This window comes from Ptychodera flava, assembly GCF_041260155.1.
Source record: "Ptychodera flava strain L36383 chromosome 3 unlocalized genomic scaffold, AS_Pfla_20210202 Scaffold_25__1_contigs__length_14229661_pilon, whole genome shotgun sequence".
In the NCBI taxonomy this organism is placed as follows: domain Eukaryota; kingdom Metazoa; phylum Hemichordata; class Enteropneusta; family Ptychoderidae; genus Ptychodera; species Ptychodera flava.
This window is the reverse complement of record NW_027248279.1, coordinates 1,211,469-1,237,907: the sequence shown is the minus strand read 5'-3', so window position 1 is coordinate 1,237,907 and position 26,439 is coordinate 1,211,469. Positions and strand designations below refer to the sequence as shown.

Genomic DNA, 26,439 nt, shown 5'->3' with positions numbered 1-26,439 from the left:
CCGAAAATCGATCTACTTAGCAGACGACCCAGCTAAGGAGCGCCTGTGCATGGAAAACGTCAATACAACGTACACAGCTGGTTGGAGGTTAGAGGTCATTGAGCTTGTGCCATAACGCAACATTGCGTTGGCCATGAGATGTGAGTGAAGTGATTCATTGGGTCGAAATGGAGAAATACAGACGGGTTGATGACGAAAGGTACAGTTATATGGCAATTTCTCAGATCATATTGATACTTATGCGGCGTTTTATGAATATTTATCAGGAAATGTTTCTTCTGAATGCATCAGCATTCGCCCCTACAGCGATCCACCAGCCTCGGGTTGTAAAATGTAAACAACACCTTGGCATTGGTGGTCGACGTTCGCTCTCGGATTTTAATGATTTTCTTTATGTTTGACTTGCCTTAACTCCGTGGGCATATAAATTTCAAAACTGAATAAATGAAGGTGTAAACTTCAGCAGACTGTGACGTTTAGCGGTTGGCTGTAGCACAGTCGTCATACACGGCAATGCAGGAAGTCCGGAAATGGAATAAACCGGCCATGGCTGCTATAGCCTGCACCTATCGCTAAAGTTCGAAGACTGCTTTCCTGCACCAAAAGCCGCAATAATTCATTCAAAAACCCCCGTATCGATGGCTTCCAATACATCTCTAAATTCATATCTTGTATGCTTTTTGTGTTGAAGACGATGCATTTTTGAGTGTGGTTTCCAAAAAACGAACACTTTCATAAAACGAACACTTTTTTACAACAGCTGCCGTTGATGATTTTAAAGTAGATCCAGGCTGTCTAATGTTGGTCCCTGATCCTTTGAAAAATGTAAATAAAGTAGAAATGCGGAGCGACTGAGGGCTAGTGTACTAGGGTCAAAGTCAAAATTCATAGAAATTTTCATTCTGTTCTACCAACAATCACTTGAAATGACTATTTTCAGTGGTGAACCATAGAGGAAAACTGCATCAATGTTGACCACCAAGTTTTCGGAGGTCACACTAGTGCTGCAAAGCTGTAAGTCTTACATTCCTCTCACAGTTTATTGCTAGGAGTATCCAGAAACAATATATTATCCTCAGAGATAGATATAGCAGTTATCTAGTAGTACACATCTTGTCTGTTCAATCACAGTCCCTCCACTTGGTTTAATGTCAGTCCTTCAACCCCACTCCAATCTACCCAAGTGAGGCGTTCCTTTGGATAGACAATGTCTCTCTTTGTTTTACTGTTTACTGCTATGATTATTGTGATTAAGTCTGCAAATGTTGCATAACATCTCATTGTACAAAACTCTGACAAAACTTCATAAGTTCAAAAAATGCAATAATTGTCATGTTATCAGCAGTAATTTCATTTCTTGATTACTCAGTTTGTAATTCTGTCAAAACTTACAGTCAGTCAGTCACTCATGCACTCATTTCAAGTTGTGAAAATACTGAAAATTTTTCTAGTGGATTTTACTGGGCATCCAACATAGACCAACGTAACACGAGTAGCAGCATAGTGGAATGGTTCCAGAACAAGATGTCAGCCCACTATTCACCCCTATGGACCTGACCTCCACAAGAATTACACTCTGACAATGACAATTATTTTTGACCACCAGAATTTTGCAATTGACCACCAAAATTTGAATCTGGTGGTCAAACTTGACCACCAACAAAAAAATAAATTTCGAACCCTGTTTGTAGATGATCATAATGACATATTTCTGTAAGCAATGCTTGAAATAAAACTTGTAACTTACCGTTTGTGGTTGATGAACTGTTTTGTCCAGTTTGTAAAAAGCTAATTTGGAACCGTGTATTGGTGGGTGAGGGGTGGGGGTACGTACCAAACATCCACATGTTTGCTGGTTGGTATGGCTTGGCCCCCTGTAATTTTCATATGGCCCCCTGTTTCAAAACTTAGTGAAACCCCTGCATTGTCTTTTGCAAAATCTTTTTTTAACATCACCATGATTGCTATAATACAGAGGTCCAATTGATGGCTTTAAAATATTGGTTTCACAAAGTCTGTTGTTGAAAGGGGTATTGACATTGAAATTGACAGTTTATAGAGCTCAGCTGATAGATAGCACACAGCCATCTGTGTTATACAAGAGATGAAGTATACCGGTATGTTCACTGCGGCCCAGCAGCGCCCTGTTTTGTCCAATGCTTTGTGGAGCGCGTATACCTATATTGGGGTCATGACTGAGGTCATTTACCGTAGTTACTGTAAATCAATATGGCGGCGCCCATGTTAGTCATCGCTACAGCTGTCAAGCGTAAGCTACGCAACGCAAAGTTTGAGCTTATGAGAAGCAAGGGCGATTTCCATTGTGACCTACCGGTACATGGCCTTTTCGATGAACTAGATGCCAATGTTGACCCTGCAATCAAGAAACATGATAAAATCACAGCTGACAAGGTAAAGCTCCGCCAGATAGAGGTGTACCCAATATTTGAGTGTGAAATGAGACATTGGCGATCAGCAGTGACCCAGAAATTGAAACCCTCTTGCTCAATGCGGAATCCATGGAAGGGAACCTTTAGCAGAAATATCCCAGCAGAAGTGTTTGAGCTCATTCGGCTGTATTCAACCCGCAATTCAATGCGCATTGAAGAGTCTGAAACACCGTGTACAGTAACTCTGAAATTTACCTGGTTGAACAAAGTCAACTATCCTTGGCCGTGGAGCCCGCTACGAAAATCAGCAGCTGTTACTGAGGTCAGTAAAGGTTCAGTGTATGGAAGTTATCTGTACCGATGACAAGCCCATGATCGTGCGGTATAGGAAGACATCAGAAACAGCGACGATCAACTTCCACTATGGCTGTTGGAACAAACATGGGGTTCCTCAACATGTTTGAATGGTGAATTGTCCTGGAGAAATTTTGAACTGCTGAGGTTTGACGTTCTTGTTCAAGTTTTGAAATCATTTCATAGCTGTGAAGAGTTCACATTTTTTGGCCTTTTTTCAAAGCATGAAATCAGCAGATGTTTCTGCACATGTTCAATCATACAGAAATAAAAAAAAAATTGATATTTCATCAAAGTTTGTGATCTTTATGACTTTGCTTGAAAGTTAACTGTGGCATACAGTAAATTACAGCCATATTCCTTACATACAATGGTGGTTTCAGAATGAAAGGCATCCTAAATATAACAAGATAACTTGTCAATAAAAACACTACATGCATTTATTTCTTAACCATTGGTCAAACATGTATTCGAGTATCACCTCTTTGAAAGCTCTGCTGCAATGTTCAACTCAGCAAATGAAGTGAACTTTTGCAGTCCCATGAAGAAATTTTTTTTACACTAATTTACAAATTCAGACTTTACAATTCCATTAAAATGCAGCCAAAATATTAAATTACATTACTTCAAAAACCTTTGGATATAGGCTCAGCAGTGATTGTGAAACTAAATTATGATCTCACGTAATTCTAAAAAATTGAAATTCTTTATATATTTATCAAAGCACAAAGATCATTCTCAGACAAAAACTGAATTCAATCTTACACTTAACTGTTTAAAAATTTCATTCTCAGCTGTTTATGATTTTCTAATAATCCTACAAAATGTTTAACAATTAGCTTCTAACTTATATAGGCAAAACTTATCAACATCTTTGTATACCTATTATATCCATTCAAATTTACACTGTGAAGGCATGCACAATTTTGCATCCAAAGCTCATCACTTCAATGTATTTTTCAGAATTTTACTTATTTTCCCACTCACTGCAGACCGTTTAATTTCCCCCATAAATTTGCTGCTGCAAATTTCACAAGATTCAGAGGAACACTGCTTCTCATTGCCACAAAAACAGTAACTCGGGTCATCATAATATCTGTCTGGAATATATTTGGCATTCTCTATGGCTTTCAATCCCATATGACCCCCCCCCTATAATTATCAGAACAGGGGTCTTGTGTGCGTAGCCAATACAGTAGTACGTATTCATGCCTGAATATGAGAGACCATCTGTTCTGGGGTGTTGATTTACAACTGTATTCAAGTAAGCGCAAATGCTTGGCTTCTCTTCCCTCCATTGTATTAAGACCCAACCCCATATTGAACTTCCTTTGTAACCTTCTGCTTTTTGCATGAAGCACTGTACTATATATATATATATATATATATATATATATATATATATATATATATATATATATACAGTGTGTGCATGAGAGAGAGAGAGAGAGAGAGAGAGAGAGAGAGAGAGAGAATTATCTTACCTCGGGATATATATATATATATATATATATATATATATATATATATATATATATATATATATATATATATATATATATACAGTGTGTGCATGAGAGAGAGAGAGAGAGAGAGAGAGAGAGAGAGAGAGAGAGAGAGAGAGAAAAGGAGAGAGAATTATCTTACCTCGGGATCCTGCCTGAACCTGTCTGTTTTCTGACTAAGTAACACACAGCCCTGCCATGCACAGCTTACATACATACATACATACATACATACATACCGGTACATACATACATACATACATGCATACATACATACATACACACATACATACATACATACATACATACATACATACTAGCTCTGCATGGCAGGGCTGTGTGTTACCGGCATTATGTGGCCTGTCAGCCTGTGGTGGGAGGCCGTATAATGCCGGTAACACACAGCCCTGCCATGCACAGCAAACATACATACATACATACATACATACATACATACATACTAGCTCTGCATGGCAGGGCTGTGTGTTACCGGCGTTATGTGGCCTCCCACCACAGCCTGTGGTGGGAGGCCGTATAACGACGGTAACACACAGCCCTGCCATGCACAGCAAACATACATACATACATACATGCATACATACATACATACTAGCTCTGCATGGCAGGGCTGTGTGTTACCGGCGTTATGTGGCCTCCCCGTGACCACAGCCTGTGGTGGGAGGCCGTATAACACCGGTAACACAGCCCTGCCATGCACAGCTAACATACATACATACATACATACATACATACATACATACATACATACCCCCGGTACATACATATTAGCTCATGACGGGACGCTTGCATCTAAAAAACAGTGCACTTTTTGAGCTCTTTCTGCACTGATAATATGCAATCTACAGTAGTTATATCAGATATAATCAGACATTACATAACGCTTAGTCAACAACTTCAGATACCAATAGCTTCGCTGGTACTACTTTATGCCATTGCAAGGTATTGTACAGCGAAGCGGCACAAACTCAGTCTCGTGTAAACCTTGACAACAGTATTATCATTTCAGGACATCGAATTTGTTCCTACTTTTATTAATTTGAACTAAAATATGGCGTGTAGTATATTTATAGGTCCTATTCTGTGAAAATTAGGGTACAATGTTCAAAGAAGTTCAAGGCGAACGATTATCTGTATGAGTGAAGTGTGTAAGGCAAAGATGTCTGCCCTGTACACCCACTTAATTGCTATCTCTAATCACATATTGCAAACAGCTTACGAGATGGCAAATAACTTTAATTAGGAGCTCCATACCCCTTCAAACCCCTATTTCAAGGGGTGAATGTGCATTGAATATGCATTGTTTTTAGATGGAAACGTCCCCTAATGTCTGCATGGCAGGGCTGTGTGTTACCGCATTATACGGCCTCCCACCAGAGGCTGTGGTGGGATGAGACATAACGACGGTAACACACAGCCCTGCCATGCACAGCATACATACATACATACATACATACATACATACATACTAGCTCTGCATGGCAGGGCTCACTGTGTTACCAGCGTTATGTGGCCTCCCACCACAGCCTGTGGTGGGAGGCCGTATAACGACGGTAACACACAGCCCTGCCATGCACAGCTAACATACATACATACATACATACATACATACATACACACATACATACATACATACATACATACTAGCTCTGCATAGCAGGGCTGTGTGTTACCGGCATTATGTGGCCTCCCACCACAGCCTGTGGTGGGAGGCCGTACCGGTATAACGCCGGTAACACACAGCCCTGCCATGCACAGCTAACATACATACACATACATACATACATACATACATACATACATACAGTACATACATACATACATACACACATACATACATACATACATACACATACATACATACACACATACACACACATACATACATACATACATACATACAAACATATACATACATACATACATACATACATACATACATATATACATACATACACATGCATGCATACATACATACATACATACATACATACATACATACATACATACATACATACATACATACATCGCATCCCACCACAGCCTGTGGTGGGAGGCCGTATAACGCTGGTAACACACAGCCCTGCCATGCACAGCTAACATACATACATACATACATACATACATACATACATTTAGTTGTGCATGGTAGGGCTGTGTGTTACCGGCATTATGTGGCCTCCCACCACAGCCTGTGGTGGGAGGCCGTATAACGCCTGTAACACACAGCCCTGCCATGCACAGCTTACTAACATACATACAACATACATACATCATATACATACATACATACATACCCCTGGTACATACATAGTAGCTCTGCATGGCAGGGCTGTGTGTTACCGGCGTTATGTGGCCTCCCACCATAGCCTGTGGTCGGAGGTCGTATAATGCTGGTAACACACAGCCCTGCCATGCACAGCTAACATACATACATACATACATACATACATACATACATACATACATACATACATACATACATACATACATACATACATACATACATACATACATACATACATACATACATACATACATACATACATACATACATACAAGGAAAAAAAAACATGCTTTATGTTTCATGAAGCGATATGAAGTATTAAACTTTCATCTCTATGTTGTAAATAACCAAGGTTGCTACTATATAATTGAATCGTCAGTTATATTTAAACCTTTATATAGGTGACCGTCAACCTGTAATAACTAATGGAGCTGAAGTTTTTCATATTGCCGTTGGTGCAAAGAGGGATACTACGCCGCACTGACAGGCTGAACTCAAACTCAAATAATTGCATGTTCACACAGTTCATCGATCAAATGCGAGGTGTTTGCCGGAAAAAGAGTCCCTGCACATACCGGTTGTCATTATCCATAATCGCTGCCATTAACATAGTATATTTCCCAAGGGACACACGGCGACACGCGTATGCATGCAGGTCTGTAAGCGCATATACGCGTGGCCATTTCGACGCGAGCACAGTAATCAAGATATGAAAATTCTTTCAGGTTAAGTTTTTTTATTTCTCTATTTAATGGCGAAATTTTAGTGTCCTTGAGTTCATTTGGGAATTTAAAAACAACTGTTGGTTTCAGAATTTTGAATTTCGGCACTCACGTTATAAAAACAACCATCTTTTCTACAGTTGGTGAAATCGATGTGTAATCTGCCATAGCCGTCAATGGGGTAGCAATATTCATTGACTGCACGGCGAAAACGGCAATTTCAGCCTGACTTGATTTCAACAAAAGTTATCAATAGTGATTGAAATTATAGTTGTAAGGATCAGAAATTATCAAACAACAATCGTATGATTTTAAAATTTTGAATCATGGCATAAAACTATCAATTTTAAACGGTTTTCCTTGGGAAGGTGGTTGTTGCTATGAAGTTAGCGCTTGCCTGGTAACCGGCAATAGCAGTGAGAAATAGTGACATTTGGCAACCTGCCGAATCGAATATTGCCAGATTTGTCAAGGGAAAGTACATGTAGTTAACAAACTCTTTGAAGTATCAATGTAAATATACATACCTGGCTTCAATAATTATAAACACTCACAACAATCGGAGTCGTTTTTGCTTCCGCTGCACGACAAGTGTGCCTAATTAATATTCATGAGCCAGAAAATAGGGGGATGTTTACATTGGACAAAGAGGGTGCCTCCTGGGCCAACGTGGCTCCTAACTTGAAGTTTATTTTTGGAAGAATATTTCTGTGAAATCCATCAAGAAATGTAAATACTCAAAACTCCTTGGTTTAGATATGCTTTTGTTTCAAATTGAAGTAAATTTGTGTGATTGTATTTTTGGGTCATTTTCTCCCATTTTTGAGCAAACATCTCTGAATCCTATTGACTGATTTTTAATGCAGTTCACCATGGGCTATGTGACCCAGTGCCACAGTTATTATACAACAACTCTGATCATATGGGAGTGACACCGTCTTATTGGCGGTATTTTTTAATGTCCTCTAGGGGAGGCTGTTACCCAATACAGTCATTTCCACCAACTTTGAATCATAGGGTTTCCGTAAAATCATAAAAAACGAATGCTTTTGCTGGGCTTCTTAAACGTCCTGTAAAATTGAATCATGGGAAAAATGGCTCCATTGAGCATGTCACAGGTCTAAACCATTATATAATCTTGCAGGTAAAAACACTGAAGACCTTGTGACAGTTCAATGACCAAATGCCAAAGGAAAAAAACTAAAGACACAGGTCCTATTAACTGTAATGTGTATTAAGCGGACCCTCAATGCAAACAAAAGATATACAAATACACAGTGTTCAGCTTGTGAATTCAAAGTGTATGTGTGTAGAATGCATTGTTACTGTTTACATTTTAATTTTAGTCCGGACTAAAATTTATTTATCAATAACAATGTTCATTATACACATATGAGCTGTGCTGATAAGCTATATAGTGGACATTTCTACATGATTTATACGTTTAACAATAAACTAGTTCAGTAAATACCGGTATACAGAACAAAAATGCTGAAAATCACCAAAAGTTATAGCTACTGTGGCTGTAAATCTGTTTCATGGCTGAAAGGCATTTCTTTTGCCAAAAAATAGCACTGTGTCTGACCGTTCACCAATGTGCAGTTTTCTGGGTACAGAAACAATGTGAGTTATAAGTTGGTTTCCTTGGGATTCTCTGACAAAATGTAAGCACCACACTAGCCTTTTTGGAAGAATCTGAATAGAATGATATCATCCAGGGCTCCATAATGTACAAAGTTTAATAGAGAAGTATTGTTGTGATGAATGCTGTATATTTACCTGAGATATCTCCCGATATGGATGGGGATAATTACAGTCACCAGAAACTTCATTTGGACAATCTCACATCTGATAGAATTACATGTGTTGTGAATTTGAATAATTCTGTGTATGTTGTAGTCTATTCAGTTTCTGTTTTTCCAACCACGCTAATTCAGCTACCCACTTAGGCCAGTACTTTCTCACTGATTTTGCTTTTTTCTCGGGAAGGCTATTCGCAACCTTCCTGTGCAGGTTGACAGTGTAGACACTGTATTGGATGATGTCTCCTTGTCTGAATCCAGTGTAGTTATCATCCGGTTATTACAATTTGTCATCCCGATACTCCGTTCAGAATTAAGGTATGTATAAATGTTTAATTTGATTGTGTTAATTAATGAGTACATGAAATGAAGGTAAAGTGATATCTTAAAAAACTCGCATGATTTAGTTAGATCAAAATTTTTTGGAATAACACATGTTTGTTAAAAGGTATAATTTTATGTCATTGTTGTGAATAATAGTAGTGACAACTACAGCGACACATAAATAATATTTCTATCTCACGGAGTTTCCTCATATAATTAAACAACTAACAGTTATGTGTATAAAAAACACCATGTAGGGTTTAGGGTTAATTGAATATGTATGTAGGCCTGGTGTGATGTTCAGTACTGTATGGTCACACACATCTTGACTTACACAGCATATAGAGATAATGAGATTTGTGTAGGCCTGGTGTGATGTCCTATGTGGACACACATTTTGACCCCCACATTAAACATGTAGAGATTAAATTAGATTTGCGTAGGCCAGGTGTGATGTCCTATGTGGATACACATCATGATTACACAGTATACATGTTCAGATAATTAATAATATTGTGTAGGCCAGGTGTGATGTCCAATGTGGACACACATCTTGATTACACAATAAACATGAAAGATAATTAATGTTGTGAAGGTTAAGTGTGATGTCCTGTGTGGCCACACATCTTGACCCTCACATTAAACATGTAGAGATTAAATTAGATTTGTGTAGGCCAGGTGTGATGTCCTATGTGGATACACATCTTGATAACACAGTATACATGTACAGATAATAAAAATATTGTGTAGGCCAGGTGTGACGTCCTATGTTGAAACACATCTTTACTCACATAATAAACATGTATAGATACTTAATATAATGCTGTGTAGGCCAGGTGTGATGTCCTATGTGGACACACATCTTGACTCACACAATTAATAAACATGTAAAAATAGTTAATGTTGTAGGCTAGGTGTGATTTCCTATGTAGACACACATCTTGATTACACAGTTACCATAATTGATGTTGTGTAGGCGTGGTGTGACTTCCTATGTGGACACCCCTTTACTAACATTATAAACATATAGATATAACTACATTTGTGTGTAGGCTTGGTGTGATGTCCTTTGTGGTCACACATTTTGACTCGCACTGTAAACATGTACACATTCCTTTTGTGTTTGGCCAGGTGTGATGTCCTATGTGGACACACATCTTGATTCACACAGTAAACATGTATCTAGAAAATTACATTTGTGTAGGCCTGGTGTGTTGTTCTATGTGGATACACACATTTTTACTCACACAATAAACATTTTACAGATGGTCAGATTTGTGAAGGCTTGAGTTGATATCCTATACCATGACTGCAAATTCAAAATACAGGACAGCTGAGAGATTGTAGTGTTCATTTAGATAGTTGTGTCAATAAGTGCATATATGAGAGACCATGACTGCATATTCAAAATATGGGATAGTGGAGTGATTGTCGTGTGCATGTGGATAGTCATGTCAATAAGTGTAGATGAGAGACCATGACTGTACATTCAAAATATGGGATAGTGGAGTGATTGTTGTGTGCATGTAGATAGTTATGTCAATAAGTGTAGATGAGAGACCATTACTGTACATTCAAAAATGGGATAGTGGAGTGATTGTTGTGTGCAGGTTGATAGTTATGTCTCATAAGTGTAGATGGAGAGACCATTACTGTACATTTAAAAATGGGATAGTGGAGTGATTGTTGTGTGCATGCAGATAGTTATGTCAATAAATGTAGTTGAGAGACCATTACTGTACATTCAAATTATTGGATAGTTTGAGAGATTGTAGTTTTGTCAATAAATGTAGTTTAGGGACCATTACTGTAAATTCAAAATATGGATAGTGGAGAGATTGTCGTGTGCATGTAGATAGTTATTTCAATAAGTTTAGATGAGAGACAATTACTGTACATTCAAATATGGGATAGTGGAGTGATTGTTGTGTGCATGTAATAGTTGTGTCAATAAGTGTAGATGAGAGACCATGACTGTACATTCAAATATGGGATAGTGGAGAGATTGTAGTGTGTATGTGGATAGTTCTTTCATTTATAAGTGTAGATGAGAGACCATATCAGCACATGCAAAATATCCGATAGTGGAGTGATTGTAGTGTGCATATAGATAGTTATTTAATAAGTGTAGATGAGAGACCATGACTGTACATTCTAAATATTGGATAGTTAGATTGATTGTTGTGTACATGTAGACAGTTATGTCAATAAGTTTAGATAAGGGACCATGACTGTACATTCAAAATATGAGATAGTTGGATAGATTGTAACGTGCATGTGGATAGTCATGTCAATAAGTGTAGATGAGAGACCATGACTGTATGTTCCAAATATTAGTTAGTTGGATAGATTGTAGCGTGTATATGGATAGTTATGTCAATGAGTGTAGATGAGGGACCATGACTGCACATTCAAACTATGGTATAGTTGGGGTGATTGTCATGAGTATGTGGATAGTTATTGTCAATAAGTGTAGATGAGAGACCATGACTGTACATTCAAAATATGGGATAATGGAGCGATTGTTGTGTACATGTAGATAGTTATGTCAATAAGTGTAGTTGAGAGACCATTACTTGACATTAAAAATGGGATAGTGAAGTGATTGTTGTGTGCGTAAAGATAGTTATGTCAATAAGTGTAGATGAGAGACCATGACTGCACATTCAAATGTTGGATAGTGGGATGATTGTTGTGTCAATAAGTGTAGATGAGAGACCATGACTGTACATTCAAAATATTAGATAGTGGAGTGATTGTTGTGTGCATGTAGATAGTTATGTCAATAAGTGTAGATACTGTACATTTAAAATATGGATAGTGAAGTGATTGTTTAGTGCATGAAGATAGTTGTGTCAATAAGTGTAGTTGAGAGACCATTACTGAACATTCAAAATATGGGATAGTGGAGTGATTGTTGTGAAGATGTAGATAGTTGTGTCAATAAGTGTAGATGAGAGACCATGACTGTACATACAAAATATGGGAACGTTGGAGTGATGTACCGGTAGTGTGTATGTATATAGTTTTGTCAATAATTGTAGATGAGAGACCATGACTGTACATTCAAAATATTAGATAATTGGATAGATTGTAACGTGCATGTGGATAGTCATGTCAATAAGTGTAGATCTACTAGATGAGAGACTGTGACTGTACATTCAAAATATTAGATAGTTGGATAGATTGTAGCCAGTATGTGGATAGTTATGTCAATAAGTGTAGATGAGGGACCATGACTGCACATTCAAACTATGGGGTAGTTGGAGTGATTGTCGTGTGTAGGTGGATAATTATGTCAATAAGTGTAGATGGAGAGACCATGACTGCACATTCAAAATATTGGATTATGGAGTGATTGTTGTATGCATGTAGATAGTTATGTCAATAAGTGTAGATGAGAGACCATTACTGTACATTCAAAATATGGGATAGTGGAGTGATTGTTGTGTAGTGTAGATAGTTGTGTCAATAAGTGTAGATGAGAGACCATGACTGTACATACAAAATATGGGAACGTTGGAGTGATGTACCGGTAGTGTGTATGTATATAGTTTTGTCAATAATTGTAGATGAGAGACCATGACTGTACATTCAAAATATTAGATAATTGGATAGATTGTAACGTGCATGTGGATAGTCATGTCAATAAGTGTAGATCTACTGATGAGAGACTGTGACTGTACATTCAAAATATTAGATAGTTGGATAGATTGTAGCCAGTATGTGGATAGTTATGTCAATAAGTGTAGATGAGGGACCATGACTGCACATTCAAACTATGGGTAGTTGGAGTGATTGTCGTGTGTAGGTGGATAATTATGTCAATAAGTGTAGATGGAGAGACCATGACTGCACATTCAAAATATTGGATTATGGAGTGATTGTTGTATGCATGTAGATAGTTATGTCAATAAGTGTAGATGAGAGACCATTACTGTACATTCAAAATATGGGATAGTGGAGTGATTGTTGTGTAGGTGTAGATAGTTGTGTCAATAAGTGTAGATGAGAGACCATGACTGTACATACAAAATATGGGATTGTTGGAGTGATGTACCGGTAGTGTGTATGTATAAGTTTTTTCAATAATTGTAGATGAGAGACCATGACTGTACATTCAAAATATGGGATAGTGGAAAGATTGTAGTATGTAGGTGGATAGTTATTTCATAAGTGTAGATGAGTGCATATCAGCACATGCAAAATATCTGATAGTGGAATGATTGTAGTGTGCATGTAGATAGTTATTTAATAAGTGTAGATGAGAGACAATGACTGTACATTCAAAATATGGTATAGTCTGATTGTTGTGTGATGTAGACAGTTATGTCAATAAGTTTAGATAAGGGACCATGACTGTACTTTCAAAATATTAGATAGTTGGATAGATTATAGTGTGTATGTAGATAGTTGTATCAATAAGTGTAGATGAGAGACCATGACTGTAAATTCAGAATATGGGATAGTGGAGTGATTGTCGTGTGCATGTAGATAGTTATTTAATTAGTGTAGATGAGAAACCATGACTGTTCATTCAAAATATGGGATAGTGGAGTGATTGTTGTGTGCATGTAGACAGTTATGTCAATAAGTGTAGATGAGGGACCATGACTGCACTTCAAAATATTAGATAGTTGGATAGATTATAGTGTGTATGTAGATAGCTATGTCTCATAAGTGTAGTTGAGAGACCATGACTGCACATTCAAAGTATGGATGGTTGAGTGATTGTAGTGTGCATGTAGATAGTTATGTCATTAAGTGTAGATGAGAGACCATGACTGTACTTTCAAAATATTAGATAGTTGGATAGATTGTAGTGTGTATGTAGATAGTTATGTCAATAAGTGTAGGTGAGAGACCATGACTGTAAATTCAAAATATTAGTCCATGAGCCAGACCCCCAAAATTGGTCGATTGGTACCATTTGGGTGGCAAATTCCCCCATACATTTTCTGAAAGGCCGAAATCTGAATTTTCTGAAAATCTATGGTGGACATGTCTCAGAAGTAGCTTTCTGTCTCAAAAGTTGTTGTCATGGCAACCATACTAAAAATCTTGAAAGTTAAGAATACTATACAAAACTGACTATTTAGTGAACAGCAAAAGATATTTACATGATTTCATGACACATACTGGTACCTAGCATTATGGCCTTTCAGTTGACCCCATGACCTTGAACATTCTGGGTCAAGGTCAATAGGTCATGCCCATAACATCTCAGGATTTCTGTAAAATCAAGCATTTTTCACAAATACTTTTCTGCTACGTTTACATAACATATAATAGAAACTCAAAAACTTGCTCAACAATAGCCAAAGATGTGTGCTCTTTGAAATTAGTATGTTTTGTATCAGGATGATGTCGTTAGTGATTAATTACCAAGGCAACCATATGTGTGTTTTCAGTTATGCATGTAGCCTATGAGCCAGACTCCAAATTTTGTCAATTTGCTTCCATTTGACTCGAGTGGGGAACAAAGCCGCCTTTTAAACCTGAAAATCTGAATTTTGAGAAAATCTTCATCGGACAGTTTGCTGAATACGCTTTAAGTGTAAATATTGTTGTCATGGAATCAGCATTCAAAAGCATTAAAATTAAGCATACTATGTAAAATAGATTATCAAATACACGACAAAAGATATTTGATTGATTTAAGAATGCATATCAATAGTTCGCATTGCTTCTTAACTGACCCCATGACCTTTAGATTTGTAGGTCAAGGTCAATAGGCATTGCCTTCAGCAACTTAGAAATTGTTTAAGGTGGGATTTTTTTTGCAAATAGCTTTGCAACATTTTTACCAAACCAAAAGTACAAACATGAAAACCTATAGTCACCTATAAGAGCTAATGCGCTCTCTTTAAAATACTAGTGTTTTTTATCATATACCTTGTTGACAGGGCGGCAATCACCATAGCAACCATCAATGCATTTTCAGATACAGTAATAGAGCGACATTGGACATACATTTGCATGTATATTAATGGTTATAAAATCATAACTTTTGTGTGCTAAGTACACAGCAATGTCAACTAAAGTCATATCGACAGTAAAAGAGGTCAAAAGGCAAATATACGTAAGTGTGTTTGATTGTTTAAAAAAAAAATTTGGCAAAGTTTGATGTTTTTGTTTTCATGATTGAAGTAACATGTTCACTTATCAAAATGAGTATCTGTGTCGGACCAACGTAGTTAGTGGGAGATGATTATAAGCTTGTCAACGAGTAGACAAGTAGTCTGATCTCAAGAGATACCGATATACTATAACTTTTTCCGGATTTCATGTTGAGCTACCCTGTATCTCCAGATAAATGCTTTTGGTTGTTATTTTCCATTGATCGAGGCGGAGCTTAGGTCACATGGGAAAAGCTTTACAAGAGGCCTAGCAGCCGATAGTCTTCTGCTGTTATGTATTGCTTAAAATAAAAAGGGTCAGTTTTGTTTGTAAACGAACTTTGTAATACTGATACATCTGCTTATGTTGATTTTAGGAACACTGAACAAGGACATCCTTGCAAATGCATGTATTACCATTATATAATAATGGGCTCTTGTTTTTCATCTCTACCATAAATATGCAAGTATTAGCAAAATTGAAGAAACTGAAGTATACCTAGGAACCTTTAAAGATAATTGTGAGAAAATTGTGTTTTTCAAACAAAAACGAAAAAAGGCCCAAAAATTTCAAGTACGAAACTTTTCTTCTCAGCTTGAATAAACCTCACTCAGGTTGTCCCTAGGAACCCACATACCACATTTCAAAGTTGATAAAAAGGAAGAAATGTCCCAAAATACAAATATGTAATTTCACCATGATTTGAACAAATCTAACTGAACTCAGCCAAATGAGTTGCATACCAGTATTGAAAGCAATTAGACCAGCAGTTTCAGAGAATAAAACAATTGTTGATAGATGACGGATGACGACGGACAATCCACCTATCTGATATGCTCCACGTCACTGACAGCGGAGGTAAAAACTGTGTAACCACCTTAATTCCTGAAAAATGATCGCTGTGTCGTGAATATCTTGGTCCAGTTAGTTGCGCTGATTTAATGACTGTCGGTTTCAATGTTACACATGTTGCTACAGCAAGTAGAATTGCAACTTCCCCGGGCAACTTCAGTTCGCCTTTTTTGAATCTATCCGCCTTTTGTTGAAAGTTTTGAATTTTGTCTAGGCATGTACAATACACATATCATGCGCATAAAATATCCGAGTAATTAAGTAATGAAGTAATCGTCAACATATAAAATAATTCAGCTTCATGCGATATTTCTTATAAAACTGGAAAAGTGAGTTGTGTAAGTAATAAAATCAAACATCTTGAAATTAAACTTCACTAGTACTCCAAGGGAGTGATTCATTTGTACATCCTATTGGTTTTGTGGTCATATACTCACTTATTTTTTCACACATGGAAATTCACTTCATCACCTTTGGTGATTAAAATACAATTAGTCACCTCCTACATAATCTTTAATTTAATCTTTGATTTCATAAAGTAAAAAAGATTAAGTGGCATTTCTTTTTTCACGTGCACGCAATATCATTGTCTCGATTTAGTTTGTGAAAAAAATTGTTAAATCTAACGTAATGGATGTTTCAGAGGATGTTAATCAAAACAAGCGGGCGAAAAATGTGCAAATATTACGTCCACGTATCATTTAAGGTGCTATGGCTCACATCTTAATAAGCTCGGGGAACTCAACTTTTGGAAAGGTTTGTTCAAAGCAACCAAAATTCGCAAATTTGAAACTGTATTACATATTGTATAATGTAGACCGCGGAGAAAAAGTGTTCCCACAAGAAAACACTTAGTAGACTTGAATGTGAAAATTCAGTTCAATCTACTATTAACTGCAATCTGAGTCTAGGGTGTCACAAAGGGATGCTACAAATGTAAATACTGGAGTCTATCAGAAAAAGATGTATAATTTGTGAAAGAACAAAATATGTAATAAAGGGGCTAAACACGAGAACCCTTACATCAAGACTTGAGGCCAAACATAAGTCTTTGGGAAAATGCTGTAGAAAGGATGATGGGGTATTGTAGCAGCAGAAGCACGTACACTGCCACCGCAGCTGCTATACAGTACCTGACAGAACTAACGCAATAAAAGGCAAGCCTCGGGCAGGCCACAGGCTTGCCCCAGGCAAGCTCAGGCTCACATACGCTTGCCTGGGTGTGTTACAAAAACCCTTGATTTTACAGAATGCACAGTCTGAGCTTGTGTTCGATAGCTGGTATTCCTTTACCAACATTACCTTGTCGTGATTGGCGACAGCAGCTGGAAAATTTGTCGTAGCTTATGCTTCATTGTTACAATATTCGACAATATTCGATATCATGGCTAATATGAACACATCTTGTAAGACTAAAGGACAGCCGGGGGCATAAACAAGTGACAAGATGGAGTTCAGGTCAGATACAGCGCTGTGATGGAGATACTTGTAGAGTTCAGTAATTTTTCCCCACATAAATGAAAATTGGTCAAGGAAAGAAAATTGGTCAAGGAAAGAGCTGATACCGTGCAACAAAATATTTGGAAAATGGAATTCGATTGTATGGTCGTAAATGTCCAGAGTCGTTCATTGCCGTCCACACGACGTTAGGTCGTTATCATTCAGCTGTCAGTGAATTTAATTCCGCTGGAGCCATTCACTTCATTTCCAAACCCGTCGAATATGTTCCGACAAAGATTCGCCTAAGAAGAAAATATTTCCTTCCTTCGCTATATATGTCGTTTTACGTTTCTGCCAAGTTTTCTTTTAAAAAGTACGCCGAAGTTTTCTTATTTTGTTCTTTAAAATGTATGGACAGCATTATTTCTGATCTCAAAATAGTATATGTCCCAGGACAATAGTAAAAAAACACCCTAGCTGTCTTTATTTTTGGGCACATTACTAACGCTAGGTTTTTTTTTTCAGAATCTGAATAACAGAACTATTATTGTTCAGAGTTTTCCACAGACTTTTGACAGCAGGCGTGACATCTGGCCACATTTTAGGTAATAGAAAAAATTGTATAGCCTGTCCATTTACCACTCAGGCTTCCGTTAGGAGATGAAGCCATGCAAGTGGTTCTGAAACTTTGTTTTTAATTTACTAAACAACAGACATCAAAACAGGTCCAATAATCCCTATCATTCAAGGTAACTAAGAAATTTACCAGGTCCAAGGGTATATCAAAAAAATGACAAAAGCAATGGGGTAATCTTGAACCACGAAATACTTTTGCTACCACTTGTCCGGAATGGGTACGCGTACCCTGCCAGCTAGCTGCCCCCATCAAAATTGACCCAAAGCGACAAATCTAATACAACGTTACCGGAAATTTGATAAATATCTGATAAACATTACGTCGATGCGCAGTTAGTTTGTTCAGCGTTGGTTGACAGTTGATGTCTTGATATCGATGATATAATGCGTTGATATGCAGTCAGCAACAGGGTTACATTGTCCACTGGTTCCGTAAAATTAGATATTAAATGTGTAAACCTTCGCCAATTTCAAAATTAAGACTTTCTACAGCTGAGTAGCATACACACGCAGATCTAGATCACTTAAATTTGATAATTTTCTCTTGATACATTTTCAGAAGCATTCCCTTGTCTTACTTGTTCGGCGTCGATTTTCATGATGAGCTTCCATTTTTTGCTCACGTGTGAACACGTGAGCATATGTCGCAGCGATGTCTGTCTGTCTGTGTGTCTGTCTGTCTGTCTGTCTGTCTGTCTGTTGGTCCATTTTCTCAAAAACGGCTGAACGTATCAGAGTCAAATTTGGTACATATATTCAGTTAGCAAATGGCAAGAACTGATTAGTTTTTGGTGGGTGTGGCTTGCATACTTTTTGCTCATTGCATTTTGCCAGGGAAAACATAGAGGATCATAGAAAGTCAACATAACATTGGTCGTTGATCATTTTAATTAGTAAGTTAACGATGAACGTTAATATGTTTGTTTAATTTAGTGCTATTTACTTTTGATCAAGCGGTTCAAAACAGTAGTTTTATTATTAGCTCTATCAGACAGATTTTATTTTGTTATCTATCGTTGAAATATTTACGGGTGATGTCCAGTAGCATTAAAAACTTATTTCTGATTGGTCTATTTCTTTGTTAGATCAGGTGCGGGCAACGCATATAAAGGTATAAGTACTGGGGCTCAGTACGTTGTTCAAATTGTCACTTTAAAGTTCAGATGTCATGTCACTAATGATTTTGAAATTACGAAAACGTTCGAAAAAACATTAAAATGACACATGTTTGTTTACAGTAGTATGAAAATTCTGAAGATATACATTTTTGGCCTATACGTATAGCTATAGCTAATAGCTATAGGCTGTTAGCTAAATATAAGCTTGTTGATATTGCTTATCATTGATAATTATGATGTTTAATACAAACTGGTACCATAAAATACTCTTTCCGTGTAAAAACATATACGTAACACCATAGAAATCACCATTTTATTTCATGTTTAACCTTATTCTTTCATTGATCTTGACCTTGGTTTGAAAAGAGCATCAGACAATGTGGTCAAATTTAATACAGGAGAAGCCACATGTATCGTTTATCAAAGACAAGAGTGCATCTTTGCTGACAAGAGTGCACCTTGCTTGAAAATGTCAAAAGTGCACAACAAAAGAGACACTATTTCTGTGCATAGTCACCTGAAATGTAAACTTTCCATGTTTTGAACTTTGACCTCATTTGGTCGTGTACGCCTGACCTTGACTTTAAGGTCACATCTTGAGTGAAAGTTAGAATGTGTAACATATCCTATTTATGTTATCAATTTTGGTATGAACATTTTCATAAAGCAGGATATTCACTTTTGTATACAATTGTACTTTCTAAATAATTCAGATGTTTGTTTCTATGGCAACGGTTTTCACCCATTACTAAGCTACCAAAACTTTTCAGAAATTCAGAGTTTCAACTTTCAAAAATATATAAAGTGTGAGATTGCCCTCTGCTTGCCCCAAATAGTACCAATTGACCATAATTGGGGCCTGGCTCATAGAGTACATGTATAACTGAAAACACACTGATGGTTGCCCTGGTAATTACTCACTACCAACAACATCCCTGATACATAACATACTCATTTTCAAAGAGCACATATCTGTGGCTATGTCTGAGCAAGTTTTGAGTTTCTATCATATTTAATGTTAATGTAGCAGAAAAGTATTTATGAAAAATGCTCTATTTCATCGAAATTCTGAGATGTTATGGGCATGACCTATTGACCTTGACCCAGAATGTTCAAGGTCATGGGGTCAATTGAAAGGCCATGATGTGAGGTACCAGTGTCTGTCTTGAAATCACGTAAATATTTTTACCGTTCCCTAGAAAATCAGTTTTATCTAAAATTCTTAGCTCTTAAGATTGTAAGTATTGTTGCCATGACAACGACTTTTGAGACAGAAAGCTACTTCTGCGACCTGTCCACCAAAGATTTTCAGAAAGTTCAGATTTTGGGCTTTCAGAAAATGTATGGTGGAATTTGCCCACCCAAATGGTACCAATAACCTATCTGGCTCATGGACTATATAGGATAGTGGAGTGATTGTCGTGTGCATGTAGATAGTTATTTAATAAGTGTAGATGAGAGACCATGACTGTTCATTCAAAATATGGGATAGTGGAGTGATTGTTGGGTGCATGTAGACAGTTATGTCAATAAGTGTAGATGAGGGACCATGACTGTACATTCAAAATAAGATAGTTGGATAAATTGTAGTGTGTATGTAGATAGTTATATCTCATAAGTGTAGTTGGGAGACCATGACTGCACATTCAAAATATGGGATAGTGGAGTGATTGTTGTGGTGCATGTAGACAGTTATTTCAATAAGTTTAGATAAGGGACCATGACTGTACATTCAAAATATTAGATAGTTGGATAGATTGTAACGTGCATGTGGATAGTCCCTGTCAATAAATGTAGATCTACTAGATGAGAGACCGTGACTGTACATTCAAAATATTCGATAGTTGGATAGATTGTAGCCAGTATGTGGATAGTTATGTCAATAAGTGTAGATGAGGGACCATGACTGCACATTCTAACTATGGGATAGTTGGAGTGATTGTCGTGTGTAGGTGGATAATTATGTCAATAAGTGTAGATGGAGAGACCATGACTGCACATTCAAACTATTGGATTATGGAGTGATTGTTGGGTGCATGTAGATAGTTATGTCAATAAGTGTAGATGAGAGACCATGACTGCACATTCAAAATATTGGATAGTGGAGTGATTGTTGTGTGCATGTAGATGGTTATGTCAATAAGTGTAGATGAGAGACCATGACTGCACATTCAAAATATTGGATAGTGGAGTGATTGTTGTGTGCATGTAGACAGTTATGTCAATAAGTGTAGATGAGGGACCATGACTGTACATTCAAAATATAAGATAGTTGGATAAATTATAGTGTGTATGTAGATAGTTATATCTCATAAGTGTAGTTGGGAGACCATGACTGCACATTCAAAATATGGGATAGTTGAGTGATTGTTGTGTGCATGTAGACAGTTATTTCAATAAGTTTAGATAAGGGACCATGACTGTACATTCAAAATATTAGATAGTTGGATAGATTGTAACGTGCATGTGGATAGTCCTGTAAATAAATGTAGATCTACTAGATGAGAGACCGTGACTGTACATTCAAAATATTCGATAGTTGGATAGATTGTAGCCAGTATGTGGATAGTTATGTCAATAAGTGTAGATGAGGGACCATGACTGCACATTCTAACTATGGGATAGTTGGAGTGATTGTCGTGTGTAGGTGGATAATTATGTCAATAAGTGTAGATGGAGAGACCATGACTGCACATTCAAACTATTGGATTATGGAGTGATTGTTGGGTGCATGTAGATAGTTATGTCAATAAGTGTAGATGAGAGACCATGACTGCACATTCAAAATATTGGATAGTGGAGTGATTGTTGTGTGCATGTAGATAGTTATGTCAATAAGTGTAGATGAGAGACCATGACTGCACATTCAAAATATGGATAGTGGAGTGATTGTCGTGTGCATGTAGATAGTTATGTCAACAAGTGTAGATGAGAGACCATGACTGCACATTTAAAATATGGGATAGTGGAGTGATTGTCGTGTGCATGTAGATAGTTATGTCAATAAGTGTAGATGAGAGACCATGACTGTACATTCAAAATATGGGATAGTGGAGTGATTGTTGTGTGCATGTAGATAGTTAGGTCAATAAGTGTAGATGAGAGACCATGACTGTACATTCAAAATATGGGATAGTGGAGTGATTGTTGTGTGCATGTAGACAGTTATTTCAATAAGTTTAGATAAGGGACCATGACTGTACATTCAAATATTAGATAGTTGGATAGATTGTAACGTGCATGTGGATAGTCCTGTCAATAAATGTAGATCTACTAGATGAGAGACCGTGACTGTACATTCAAAATATTCGATAGTTGGATAGATTGTAGCCAGTATGTGGATAGTTATGTCAATAAGTGTAGATGAGGGACCATGACTGCACATTCAAACTATGGGATAGTTGGAGTGATTGTCGTGTGTAGGTGGATAATTATGTCAATAAGTGTAGATGGAGAGACCATGACTGCACATTCAAACTATTGGATTATGGAGTGATTGTTGGGTGCATGTAGATAGTTATGTCAATAAGTGTAGATGAGAGACCATGACTGCACATTCAAAATATTGGATAGTGGAGTGATTGTTGTGTGCATGTAGATAGTTATGTCAATAAGTGTAGATGAGAGACCATGACTGTACATTCAAAATATGGGATAGCCGAGTGATTGTTGTGTGCATGTAGACAGTTATTTCAATAAGTTTAGATAAGGGACCATGACTGTACATTCAAAATATTAGATAGTTGGATAGATTGTAACGTGCATGTGGATAGTCATGTCAATAAGTGTAGATCTACTAGATGAGAGACCGTGACTGTACATTCAAAATATTAGATAGTTGGATAGATTGTAGCCAGTATGTGGATAGTTATGTCAATAAGTGTAGATGAGGGACCATGACTGCACATTCAAACTATGGGATAGTTGGAGTGATTGTCGTGTGTAGGTGGATAATTATGTCAATAAGTGTAGATGGAGAGACCATGACTGCACATTCAAACTATTGGATTATGGAGTGATTGTTGTGTGCATGTAGATAGTTATGTCAATAAGTGTAGATGAGAGACCATGACTGCACATTTAAAATATTGGATAGTGGAGTGATTGTTGTGTGCATGTAGATAGTTATGTCAATAAGTGTAGTTGAGAGACCATTACTGTACATTCAAAATATGGGATAGTGGAGTGATTGTTGTGTAGATGTAGATAGTTGTGTCAATAAGTGTAGATGAGAGACCATGACTGTACATACAAAATATGGGAACGTTGGAGTGATGTACCGGTAGTTTGTATGTATATAGTTTTGTCAATAATTGTAGATGAGAGACCATGACTGTACATTCAAAATATGGGATAGTGGAGAGATTGTAGCGTGTATGTGGATAGTTATTTCAATAAGTGTAGATGAGTCCATATCAGCACATGCAAAATATCTGATTGTGGAATGATTGTAGTGTGCATATAGATAGTTATTTAATAAGTGTAGATGAGAGACAATGACTGTACATTCAAATATGGGACAGTCTGATTGTTGTGTGATGTAGACAGTTATGTCAATAAGTTTATATAAGGGACCATGACTGTACTTTCAAAATATTAGATAGTTGGATAGATTGTAGTGTGTATGTAGATAGTTATGTCAATAAGTGTAGATGAGAGACCATGGCTGTAAATTCAAAATATGGGATAGTGGAGTGATTGTCGTGTGCATGTAGATAGTTATTTAATAAGTGTAGATGAGAGACCATGACTGTTCATTCAAAATATGGGATAGTGGAGTGATTTTGTGTGCATGTAGACAGTTATGTCAATAAGTGTAGATGAGGGACCATGACTGTACATTCACAATATTAGATAGCTATTAGATAGTGGTTAGATTGTAGTGTGTATGTAGATAGTTATGTCTCATAAGTGTAGTTGAGAGACCATGACTGCACATTCAAAATATGGGATGGTGGAGTGATTGTAGTGTGCATGTAGATAGTTATGTCAATAAGTGTAGATGAGAGACCATGACTGTACATTCAAAATATTGGATAGTTAGATTGATTGTAGTGTGCATGTAGATACTTTTCAATAAGTGTAGATGAGAGACCATGACTGTACATTCAAAATATGGGATAGTGGAGTGATTGTCGTGTGCATGTAGATACATGTAGTTATGTCAATAAGTTTAGATGAGGGACCATGACTGTACATTCAAAATATCAGATAGTTGGATGGATTGTAGAGTGTATGTGGATAGTTAAATCAATATGTAGATGAGAGACCATGACTGCACATTCAAAATATTAGATATTTGGATAGATTGTAGTGTGCATGTAGATAGTTATTTCAATAAGTATAGATGAGAGACCATAACTGCACATTCAAAATATGGGATAGTGGAGTGATTGTAGTGTGCATGTAGATCTATAGTTATGTCAATAAGTGTAGATAAGAGACCATGACTGTACATTCAAAGTACAGGATAGTTGGAGTGATTGTAGTACAGTATTTGCTTTACTCATGCAGTGATTTATTTTGTTTTATCAACATTATCGGTTAAGTGAGACTTGATTTTTTAGATAGGTATGTTCCATCATCAGGCAAAAAGTCAGAGCCATTTGTTCATGCATAAATTGGCAAGTTACACTGTTTATCAGTTGCTCATCTTAGGCCCCAAGCCAAAAGTACCATTCATTTAAAACTTGCTATATAGGTATCTAAAGATAATGTCAGTCCGATAAGAGGAAATGTTGTTGAAATTTGGATAATTGTAATTTTTGCTCAATTTTCCCTGTTTTTTTGGTAAAAAAGCCTTTTTTCTCTGAAACCGCAAGTCCAAATTCCAATTCATTTGAAATGTGGTATCACAGTTCATAGGGGTGATCTCAGTCTGATTTGTCAAAATTGTTGTGAAATTTACAGCTACCCACTTAGGCCAGTACATTCTCACTGATTTTGCTTTGTTCTCGGGAAGGCTATTCGCAAGCTTTCCAGTGCAGGTTGACAGTGTAGATACTGTATTGGATGATGTCTCCTTGTCTGAATCCAGTGTAGTTATCATCCGGTTATTACAATTTGTCATCCCAATACTCCGTTCAGAATTAAGGTATGTATAAATGTTTAATTTGATTGTTTAATTAATGAGTACAATGAAATGAAGGTAAAGTGATATCTTTCAAAAAATCACATGATTTTGTTAGATCAAAATTTTTTGGAATAACACATGTTTGTTAAAAGGTATAATTTTATGTCATTGTTGTGTATAAATAGTAGTGACAACTACAGCGACACATAAATAATATTTCTATCTCACTGGAGTTTCATCATGTAATTAAACAACTAACAGTTATGTGTATAAAAACACCATGTAGGTTAATTAAATGTGTATATGTAGGCCTGGTGTGATGTTCAGTACTGTATGGTCACACTGTTTATCAGTTGCTCATCTCAGGCCCCAAGCCAAAAGTCCCATTCATTTAAAACTTGCTATGGAGGTATCTAAAGATAATGTCAGTCAGATAAGAGGAATATTGTTGAAATTTGGATAATTGTAATTTTTGCTCAATTTTCCCTGTTTTTTGGTAAAAAAGCCTTTTTTCTCTGAAACCGCAAGTCCAAATTCCAATTCATTTGAAATGTGGTATCACAGTTCATAGGGGTGATCTCAGTCTGATTTGTCAAAATTGTTGTGAAATTACAGCTACCCACTTAGGCCAGTACATTCTCACTGATTTTGCTTTGTTCTCGGGAAGGCTATTCGCAACCTTTCCTGTGAAGGTTGACAGTGTAGATACTGTATTGGATGATGTCTCCTTGTCTGAATCCAGTGTAGTTATCATCCGGTTATTACAATTTGTCATCCCAATACTCCGTTCAGAATTAA

At 36.9% G+C, this 26,439-nt stretch overlaps 1 long non-coding RNA gene across 1 annotated transcript; it reads left to right on the top strand.

Moving 5' to 3' along the window:
* LOC139125188 (uncharacterized) lies at nucleotides 1-26,439 on the top strand. The gene is made up of 4 exons (XR_011550155.1): nucleotides 1-199; nucleotides 9,266-9,396; nucleotides 25,531-25,662; nucleotides 26,309-26,439. It is a non-coding gene; the product is annotated as an uncharacterized lncRNA (long non-coding RNA).